Raw genomic sequence first — 10,218 nt, forward strand, 5'->3', positions numbered from 1 at the left:
AAGAAAGAAAGAAAGAAAGAAAGAAAGAAAGAAAGAAAGAAAGAAAGAAAGAAAGAAAGAAAGAAAGAAAGAAAGAAAGAAAGAAAGAAAAACTAGCATTCAAATAAGTTTACAGATATGCTTTCAAAGCCTCATGCTGTCATGGGTATGTGATGCTAGGATCAGGGTCTGTGACTACTAAATTAGTTCACTGATTGGCTTAGGGCAGTTCTGGGTGTAGATAATGGGAGGGTCCATCCTGGGTGTGGGTGGTGTCACTCAAAAGCAAGATAGTCTGGAAGACATAAAAAGGAAGGCAGGTTGTTTGCTGCTGCTTACTTCTTGCTGTTTTGTGGTTACCTGCCTGCCTACCATGGACCATTTCTTCTTTGTCTTGCCACCTTGTCTTAAAACCAGTCAAATATAAACTGAAACCTCTAGAGACTATGAACTACAATAAACCTTTAGTCCTTTAACATTCTCGGTGCTGAGCACTTTGTCTCAGGGATGAAAAAAAGTAGCTAAGACATCAGAGTTCAAAAATCAAAGCTTTTAATTAATTTAAAAATGTAATCAAGAGGCTGGCCAAATAGCTCAGCAGATTGAAGCACCTGCAAGCGGCACAGGGGTCAGGGGTTCAATCCCCAGGCCTGCTGTGCTGGCCCCGCCCCTGGAACATGCTCAAAGGCAATTGAGACTGGGCATGGTGGCCCATGCCTGTAATCCCAGCTCTTGCGAGGCTGTAAACAGGCGGATCACTAAGAGTCGATCTAGCAGTGAGACCCTGAACACACTGTAGACCCTTCCCTAAAATACAAAAAAAAAAAAAATGCAATCAAGGAAAGGGTGGTTCCAAATGAGAAAGGCTCCCTAGTCGTATGAATCGGTATACTGTAAATACCAAATGACCACTGTTGATTCTCAAATTGAGCTGATCATTACCTCAGCTGCTGACCATCAGACTTACATATGTTAAAAATACAACATTTTCAACTTACCAACCTCTAAAAAGTCAGAAACTCTGACAATACAGCCAATGCTATTACATTTTTGTTTGGGTGACTGCTGGTTTTCCTTGACGGGAACTGATAAGGAGGGACTGTTCAAGTTGGTAGCGAATATTGAACGATGATGCAGGTGTGAGATCATCACGTCTACAGAGATGTCTGGAGATATTTCAGCCTCTTAAGACGTGGCAGACAAAATCAGTTGGGGGGAGGGCTGTTAGATGACGATTTGAACATATGAGGCAAAGATTGATGCAGGTTTTGTCTCCCAAATCCCAGCCTCTGACCAGGTATAGTCACAAGCACTAATCGCAGTTAGAGAGCACATATCAAGCCTAATGTGCATGTGTATCAGCCTAACATGAAACAGCACAGAACGCATCAGTAAACAAGAAGTTGAATTACTGCAATTTTGTGAGAGTTTAAAAAGTCTTCATCCAGCTGGTGCATATTTCTTTCATTCTGCTTGTATGTGTTTGATAACTGACATACCCAAGTTAAATGTTTTACAGTGTTGCTTTTTTAACTGCTGATAGTAACTACGGTGCATTTTTCTCGTGGTGCTCAACTTCAAGGAAGATGGGGTGGCTTTGGCAAGGTACAAGTGAACAACGGTAGAAATGAGCGAGTTCTTGGAAGATAAATATATAATGATGGGCTCAAGTGATACCACTGCTGTGGCATATTTTGCCTCCGCATTTCCTGATCTACTCCATGAAGGGAGAGAACGTAATACTTCTTGGTTTTTGTTTCCCTTCCAATGGCTGCGTCTGAGTCACTGATATAAAATAATGAAATCAAACTGTTCATGGATCAAGAAGGATGATTTCCAATAAATTTAAGCAGGTTATTTGGTTGGAGTTGTTTGTTTTACCAAGAGATGTAATGGACAGAACTAAATGCATTTTAAAAATGTTCACCCTTATTTGCTCAAAGTATCTGAACTCTAGGAGGCTCACCTTTCTCGAGAGATCCACAACACGGCTGATTCCTCAAAAGAAAGAAATCCAGTATTTCCCTGTGTCTCAATCATAGAGCACCAGTTTTATGAAATCATTTGTGACAAATGGGAAGCACGCTGCCATCCATTTTTAATATGACGCATATGTTCTGCAGTACCTGAAATAGCTAAGGGACACATTGACCCATCTGAGGTTCTGGAGGCCTTTCCTTTTAAAGCAAGTCCTTTTAACTTTCCTGAACAGATGTAAGCACTGTATTAGTCTTCTAGCCTGAATCAGGAAAGTACCATTAACTCATAGATGTAAGCCACAGAAAAGAACTGCCTCACAATCTTCTAAGTCAGAAGTCTCAAATTGAAGGGTTGGCAGTATTGGTTCTTCTGAGTATAAAAAATTATCAGTGAGACAAGAATGTGTATTCTGTGAGGCAATAAGGACAGCAATCCCCAAATGGAGTCTGCTAAGGCACAACTCTCCCTGGATCTTCCAAAAACCATCTGCCAGGTATCTTTTGGGCATCTGGAACCTCCCCCAAATGCAAGTAGGAAGGCCACTGGCTCAGGGTGCATGGGCCCTGCATGGACACTGTATGAACACTATATGGATGGGACACTAAAAAGTTATGTTGGGGCTTGGGAGATGGCTCAGTGGAATAAGCGCTTCCCTGGCAAGTGCAAGGGCCTGAGTTCATTCCCCAGTTCCACCAAAAAAAAAAAAAAAAGTATGTAATCTACAGAGTAGAAATTATATTGCTTACACAACAGCCCATTAAACCCTTAAGAAGTCCTTGCTGGTTTCCTCCTGAACCTCTCCTGATTCGTGAGAGCTTTACTTTCTTGCCTTTATATCTTTTACTTTCTTGACTTTATGTTTTAAAAATAAACTTGCTTTCATTCTCCCTCCTGTCTGTGGTGTCGTTCTGTATCACCGTGAAACACGACCCTAGCACTCCAGCAACATGAGAACCGTGAAGGAAAGACCTGCGCCAGGCTCCTCTTCTTGGCTTGTAGAGGGCTGCCACGGAGCTCCTACCGCAGGGCTGAGTCCCCTGCCTGCCTTCGTACATAGACACTATCATGTCGTGTCAGGTGACAGCCCACCCTACTGACCTCACTGCAACCTGATTATCTCCATGAAGCTCTATCTCCAAATAAGGTCATATTTTAAGGTATAGTAGCATAGAATTTGCACATGAATACGGAGGGGGCAGGCATGGGGGAAAATTCAATACCATCCAGTCCTTTTGATGTGTTATCAATTAATAGCCTACACGATACACTTAGAGAAATGGGGCTGCACATTTACAGGTACTATCCTCTGCTTCAGTGGTTCTCAAATGCTATTTGCAGAATATTTTTAAAAATTGTAGAGTATTAGGGTCTCAAGACCGCTACAGAGTCACATCTGAAGAGCAACTGTGGAACTTGCTATGTAAATCTCTGCTCAGAGGATTCTGGTGTATGACCACGGGGAAGGGTGTTGTTGTTGTTGTTGTTGTTTGTTTTTTGTTTTTTGTTCTTTGTTTTTGTTTTGTTTTGTTTTGGCTTTATCAGGGATTGAACTCAGGCCCTTGTGCTTGCTAGGCAAGCGCTTATTCTACTGAGCCATCTCCTCAGCCTCCATGGTGGAATTCTCTAGCTAAATAATTTTTCTTTCTTTGTTTTTAGACTTGACTATGGCTAGAAATTTCAGAAGAGCTGCCTAAAACGTGCTCCATTTAATATTTTAAGAACAGATGCTTTAGTTCTTCATCTCTGCTATTGATGAATGAATCTATATATGTGTATATTTTTGTGGTAATGGGGATGGAACCCAAGTTTTCCCACTCAGATAAATCCCTCAGCCTGTTTATTTACTTTACTTTGAAACAGGGTGCTCTAAGTTGCCCAAGTGGGGCTCCTACGCATGATCCTCCTGCTTTTGCCTCCCGGAGTGTTGGATAAATCTATACCACCATGCGTAGTTTCATCCCTGATTTTTATCATATTTTCTACCTGTTTCTGTTGTAGCACAAGTTACTAGATGTGCTACAGAGACTACGCTTATTCTTATTTAACTTTTGTTTTCAGTGCTTACCAGAGAGCTAGACCATAATAAATAAATTCAGTAACCAGGCATTGAATAAGTAATCACCTACATCAAAGCACAACATGTACTTTTGTGCTATTGTTAAAAAAACCATTCTGCATATTGACATCCCTTCATTCTTGAGAGAGTTCACCTTTACTTAAAATTAAGAACCATGACCACACAGCTGTCTCTCCCCGTCTCCTACTCCAGCCCCCTGGTAACTTGCTTTTGGTTTCAGGACACATCATCCACATTCCAGCCTCAAGGACATCTTTGTATATCTTACTTTAGATCTTCCCCCATTCCAGCCCCAGCTGCCAACACTATTTTCAAATGGATACTTGTCCTGCCCTTCAACTCTGAAGTAATGTTCCTGTTCAATATCTGCATAAAGTGCCTTGTTTATCCTCTTAAGAACAATCATACTTGTAATAATTAATTCAATACCTGCTCTCCCTGTCTGATTCTAAGCTACACATGGGCAACCTTCGCGTCCATTGTGTTCAGTTTTGAAACAACAGAAACAGTCGCACAGTAGGAAATCAAACATTGAGTGAGTGGTTATATATTTCACTATGGTTTTCTCCATAAAACTAGGAGCTTCTCTGAATCTGAGATGAGGCTTAATTCATTTTTCTATTTTTGCCACATGGCATAGTTCCTGGGAGACAGAATGTGTCCAATAAATTTCCTTAAAACTCTTCAAGCCTTTGTTTATTTTTGTGTTTGCTTAATTTTGCCTAGATAAAAGCATGAGAGAGAAATTTAAAACAAGGGTTGATGTGGGTAGTTATATTAAAATATAGCTTTTTTTCTTTCATGTCATTAGAGCTCCAACTTTAAATATCTTAAAAATAAAAATAAACCAGAACACCAGGGAGCAGAATGAAGGCACTCCCATACAGCTGAAATACTTCAGAATAAACAGAAAATGATAGTAAATGAGGTGACAGCTTAAAAGATAGTTTTCTACTTGCCAGAAGATCATTTTGAACACAGATTTTGGCATATCTTCCTATTGAGAAACTGGGGCATTTAGTAAATAGTGGTTCTATCAATTTTCATTTTCTAAAGGCAGAATGCAGCCCAGCTGCAGCCCAGCTGGGACCTAAGAGAGACTCGACTTCTGATTACATAAGAGATGCAGACTGCAGTGGTCCTAACCTCTCCTCCTGTGAGTGCAGTCCACCTCCCCATTGTCTTGCTTTCTCGGTGACATCCTTCAGCAGTAAGTTGTTTCTCCCCACATTGGAAATTGGCATTGTGGTAATGAGTTGTCCCTGCTTGTAGGCCATAAAGGGAAGAAGCACCCGGGTCCCTAGGGCTGGTGAGAATGTAGCTTTTGCTTCTTCCCCGTCATCCCTACTGTACAGAGCTAGTCCCAGAAAGAGGAGGAGAAAATTTGTGCTGGACCAAATATTCTCCCTAGCAGGAAAGAGATATCTACCTCACTGTTTTTCTTTATGATAAAATGGATTTTTAAATTCTTTGGTAGGTGGAGACTATAACGGCTGAGATATCTCAGCAGAGATCCTTCTTGGAGAAAGAACATGGACTGGTGATGAAGTCAGCCCATCACGAGACTATAGGGGTCTGACTCAGAGTGGCTAAGACTACAGATAACTTCTGCTACAAATATGGTGCCCTGTATAAATACAGACACACCTGGGTGATTTGAGAGGAAAAGATCTCACGCACAGAACAACTGCCAAGGCCCTGGCCCAACCAAGCTGCCACCACAGCAGCGACACAAGCACACCCACCTGGCAGAAGGACTCCGCTGAGATAGCGTGCAAGCCGCAGTCCACCAATGACCTCTGGCTGCTGTGACCTTTTGTCAAAGATGGTTCCTGAAAGTCTGGACCAACACAAAGAGAAGAGAGAAAATGAGAGGGAGAAAAGAGCAAAAGTTTCAGAGAAAAATCCTAGCTTTTGATATTTGAGGTTAATGAATCAACCATGAATTATCATCATGGCAATGGTTGCCTTTCCCTGCTGTCGCATGACCACAAAAATAGGGCTTAAAACAATACAGATACATGATTCTACAGATACATGATCCTAGCAGTTACTAGTCTACAAGTGTGTCTCCCTCCACTAAAGTCAAGGGGTTGCTGGAGCTGTGTGGTGGGGGAGGACAGCGTCCCTGTCTTCTCACTTTCTAGAAGCTGTCTATGGTCCTTGCCTGGTGGCGGCCTCTTCCAGCCACTTTGCATCTTCAGAATCTCTCTTGCTCATCTCATTCTCCCTCTTGCTTTGTTTCAAGAGTCAAGTTTCCTTCTCCTTTTTAATCTGACCCTCCTGTCTCACCATGAGGAGACCCTTTAAAACAACCACCACACACAGTCTCTCCATCTCAAAATCCATATGCTTAATTCCATCTGCGAAGTCATTTTTGCCCTGTAAGTAACACACTCACAGCTTCTGGGGATTGGAATGCAGATATCATGGGAAGAAGGCGTGTTATGCCACAGGCCTGTATCATCATCTTAACAATGGGAAATTATTGGCACCTGTCATCACCTTAGCACACAGCAGAGATTTTTAAAAAGATCACAGGTCAAAGCAGGTCAAAGGACAGCAATCACTTGAGCATAAAACCTCATTAGTGCAATGGACAGAGCTTGGTGTTGAGGCTCTGCTTTGGATAGAAAGCAGAGATGCAACTGATGCTAATATATGATTTTTTTAGACACATTTAATTTGCTGAGGTTTGTTGGATTGTTCTAGAATGCAAGCTTGGGGTTAATACAAAGCATTTCTAAGAAAATGCCTTTAGAGTTCTCAGAAACAAGGGACATAAGATTCTGGTTAATTTCATCATACACATTGTCTTTGGAACTAGATTTTTTAATCCATAATGTGTTTTCTCAAAGAAGGCCCTCCAGATTTCATAAGCTTCAGGCTTTGCAAAACTGACCTATTCTGCCTAATTGGATTTATCAAAGCATTTACTAAACAAAGATAGCTCTACCCCACGAGATATTTTCATGCCAGAGTCCTAGATAATAATTTTTGCATAGGATTATGCATGATTAATTTTCATGCAACTGTACCACATTGGCCAAAGCCAATGTCCATGTATAATTCACTTTCATGTCCATAATATTCGTAAAGATATCAGATGCTCCATCAGAATTTTACTTACGATGTATTATTAGGAAAAGGAATGGATAAGATAATTCCCACACATAATTTTCTCTACGCAATAAAATAAGGGATTGAGTCTAACATTAACTGTGTGCCCGTATTCACCACCACACTCCCCAGAGGATGTAGGGTTGGAGCAGCACCCACCAAGGTAAGAAGCAGAAGTTCTAGCAAACCCACATTCTTCTGTCCCCCATGCTGTGACACACATGGGAAAGGAGCTACATATGTGATCGTGTAGCTGTTCCGTCCAGACTAGCAGTAGAGTTTAAGATAGAGCTTGGTTCCAGCCATGGATGAAAGCAGGGCTCCTAGTCCAGCTTTACTTATGACTATCAATATTTATCAATAGTGGGTAGTTTGACCTTCTGCCTGCCTCCTCTACTTCATCCATTTTCCATAGCATAGTTAGTGCTTATCCCTAAACCAAAGAAATTATTTCTTGAAAAATAAGATGAGGTGCTTCGATGTTTGCTTTGTCTGGTCAAAAATTTTTATTCCGAAGAGTTCCAGAAAAACAGTTGTCCCAATTTGAACTGATTTTCAGGAAACAGTAACAAAGCCCTCCAAGGTTAAGAGGTGACTTTTAAGTAATAGCAACAGGAGACAGAAAGCAGAGAAAAGGTCAAAGGACATAAAGCGAAGGACGGTGCGGCAACCACAAGGAGAATCAGAAAACGGAAGTCAAGAACAATGTGTGAGGAGTGAGCCAAAGACAATGGATGATTACAGAATGGGGTGCTGTGGGCTGGCCAGATAGCTCAGCAGACTAATGCGCTTGCCCAGACAGACGCAGGGGCCGGGGTTGCACCACTGGCACCACATGCTGTGCCAGCATCGCCCCTGGGGCGTGCTGAGAGAATGAGTGAGACTGGGCGTGGTGACACGCACCTGTAATCCCAGCGCTTGGGAGGCTGAACGCAGGCGGATCAATATGAGTCTGATCTACATAGTGAGACCCTGTAGACCCTGTAGACCCTGTCCTACACACGTAAGTAAAAAAAATAAAAACAAGTATGGTATGTGGAGTGATAGAAAGCCAATATACGATTCTCAGCTGCATGGCCAGACCTATGAAGGGAGAAGAAGAAAGAAGGAATCCACTCAAATGAAAGAAAAAGGTGGAAAAGTAAGAACAAAGGCCCACAGATTGTGCTCTGCTGAGGGTGAAAGCAAAAATTTATCTCCTGTGTAATGTTTCCTGGGACTCATCTAGTTCCTTTACAATTTTAATTCAGAATTCTTTAAATAACTGTAAGAAAGGACCACTAACTGGGTTTTTTTTTTTATAAATCAAAAAACAGAACCACTGCAAATGAATGACAGTACTCATAACCCTAGTCAGAAAAACCTGCGTTGTGTTTTGACCATGAGAAATTTTAATAATAGTGTTTTCATAAAAGCCAGACTGAATCAACCACCACCCCAGCCAAAGTGTGGGGAAAATTACAAAACTGCTTCTAAATCCAAGTTTTTCTTCAAAAATTAAAATTATACTCTATAACCATTGTGGTTCATATGATTGTTAAAGCAAGCAAACAAACTGAAAGAAGCAGCACAGGAAAATTTAAAAAAGAAGCAGAGTAGTATGAAGGTTGTCAGGATCAATATGGAGTCACTTTTGTCAAAGCCTCACAAGAACAGCCACAGACAGCACAACCAGGAGCATGTGAGGAGGTAGGGGACTCTCGCGAATATATGCCCAGTAATAAGAGCTATCACAAAGACTGCCAGGACTACAACCTTGCATAAGGGCTACCACAGCCATACAGAGAAAATACTTCAAGGACAGCTGCTTAACAACTACCTGTCCAGCCTTGGACCAATACCACCTTTGTTATTGCTACTTGTAGCCAGAATTATTGATGAATTATTATTGCTGACTTATTATTCAAATTAGCTTATGTAATCATTTCATTTTGCCTTTCAAAATTTCCCCTTGACTCAACCTTGTTGACTATGCCCATGGTTTCTATGGCACACAGGTGACTCACAGCAGTGCTTCCTGCTTCTCTTGAGGTGAGTATCGTTGTTCTCTGGAGAGCCTGTCTCTCTGTGTGTTTATTGTTTAGGTCAATGACAAGCCAGAGTTTGATTACATCTTCTCATAAAATACATCAGGACTCAAGCATATAAATTCTGAGCCTATGGTTTTCATGGCTTGAAGAGTCATATTAAACTACATAGAAAACCTTCATGCTCAATTAAGTTTTCAATTGTATATACTCCGTTACCTATATACTGGAAATAGCCAAACTTTACCTTCCTAGGTTACTGAAATGGCTTAAACTGTAGAAATCTCATTGCCATTTATATTAACTATTGGCTCAGGCAGTTTATGAATAAGAAAGCATTAACCTTCTTTTGTTTGATATTTATAAGAAATTCTGTGGCTGGGGGATGTTTGTATGAAAATAACCATAAGCAAAATATCCTGTGGTAAACATCTCTCCAGAAAAAAAAAAAAATTCCACCATTTTAAAGAAGAAAGTAGCACCAAAACAAAGTTCATGCCTTTGTCTCATTATGATGTAGAAGTATCTCAAAGCTCTTTAACGTTGCCATAAGAAATAATTTATTTCAATTATATCATACAGTAACATCCTTATAAAGCTACTTTGGATGGGTGCATCTTTAATGAGGCTGATTAGCTAAGAGGTACAGATACCCTGTAGATTGAAACCATCTCAACCAATGTGGAGCAACTGTATTTAATTTAAGCAAGGGACTCATTTATACCCTACTTTCTTTCAGAAAGGACTTAAAGATTTAGCTACTGTGAAGGTCTGAAGGTATAGATACCCATGAAAGCCTCAGATTAACACTGAGAACATATAACATGTCCAGATAGTTTTCCATTATCAATGCATTAATCTAAGCTCAGAAAGGGCTTTTAAACTGCAATGAAATATCAACTAGCTTCCAACCTGCATTTTTAGAAAGCAATTTTGTCATTTGGAGTCCTGCACAATAATCCTATTATTCCTTAAGAGAAGAAAAAAAAAAGCACCCTGCTGCTGTTGCTTTGTTCATCTTATCACTTATCATTC

This window comes from Octodon degus, unplaced genomic scaffold (assembly GCF_000260255.1).
Source record: "Octodon degus isolate 3935 unplaced genomic scaffold, OctDeg1.0 scaffold00004, whole genome shotgun sequence".
In the NCBI taxonomy this organism is placed as follows: Eukaryota; Metazoa; Chordata; class Mammalia; order Rodentia; family Octodontidae; genus Octodon; species Octodon degus.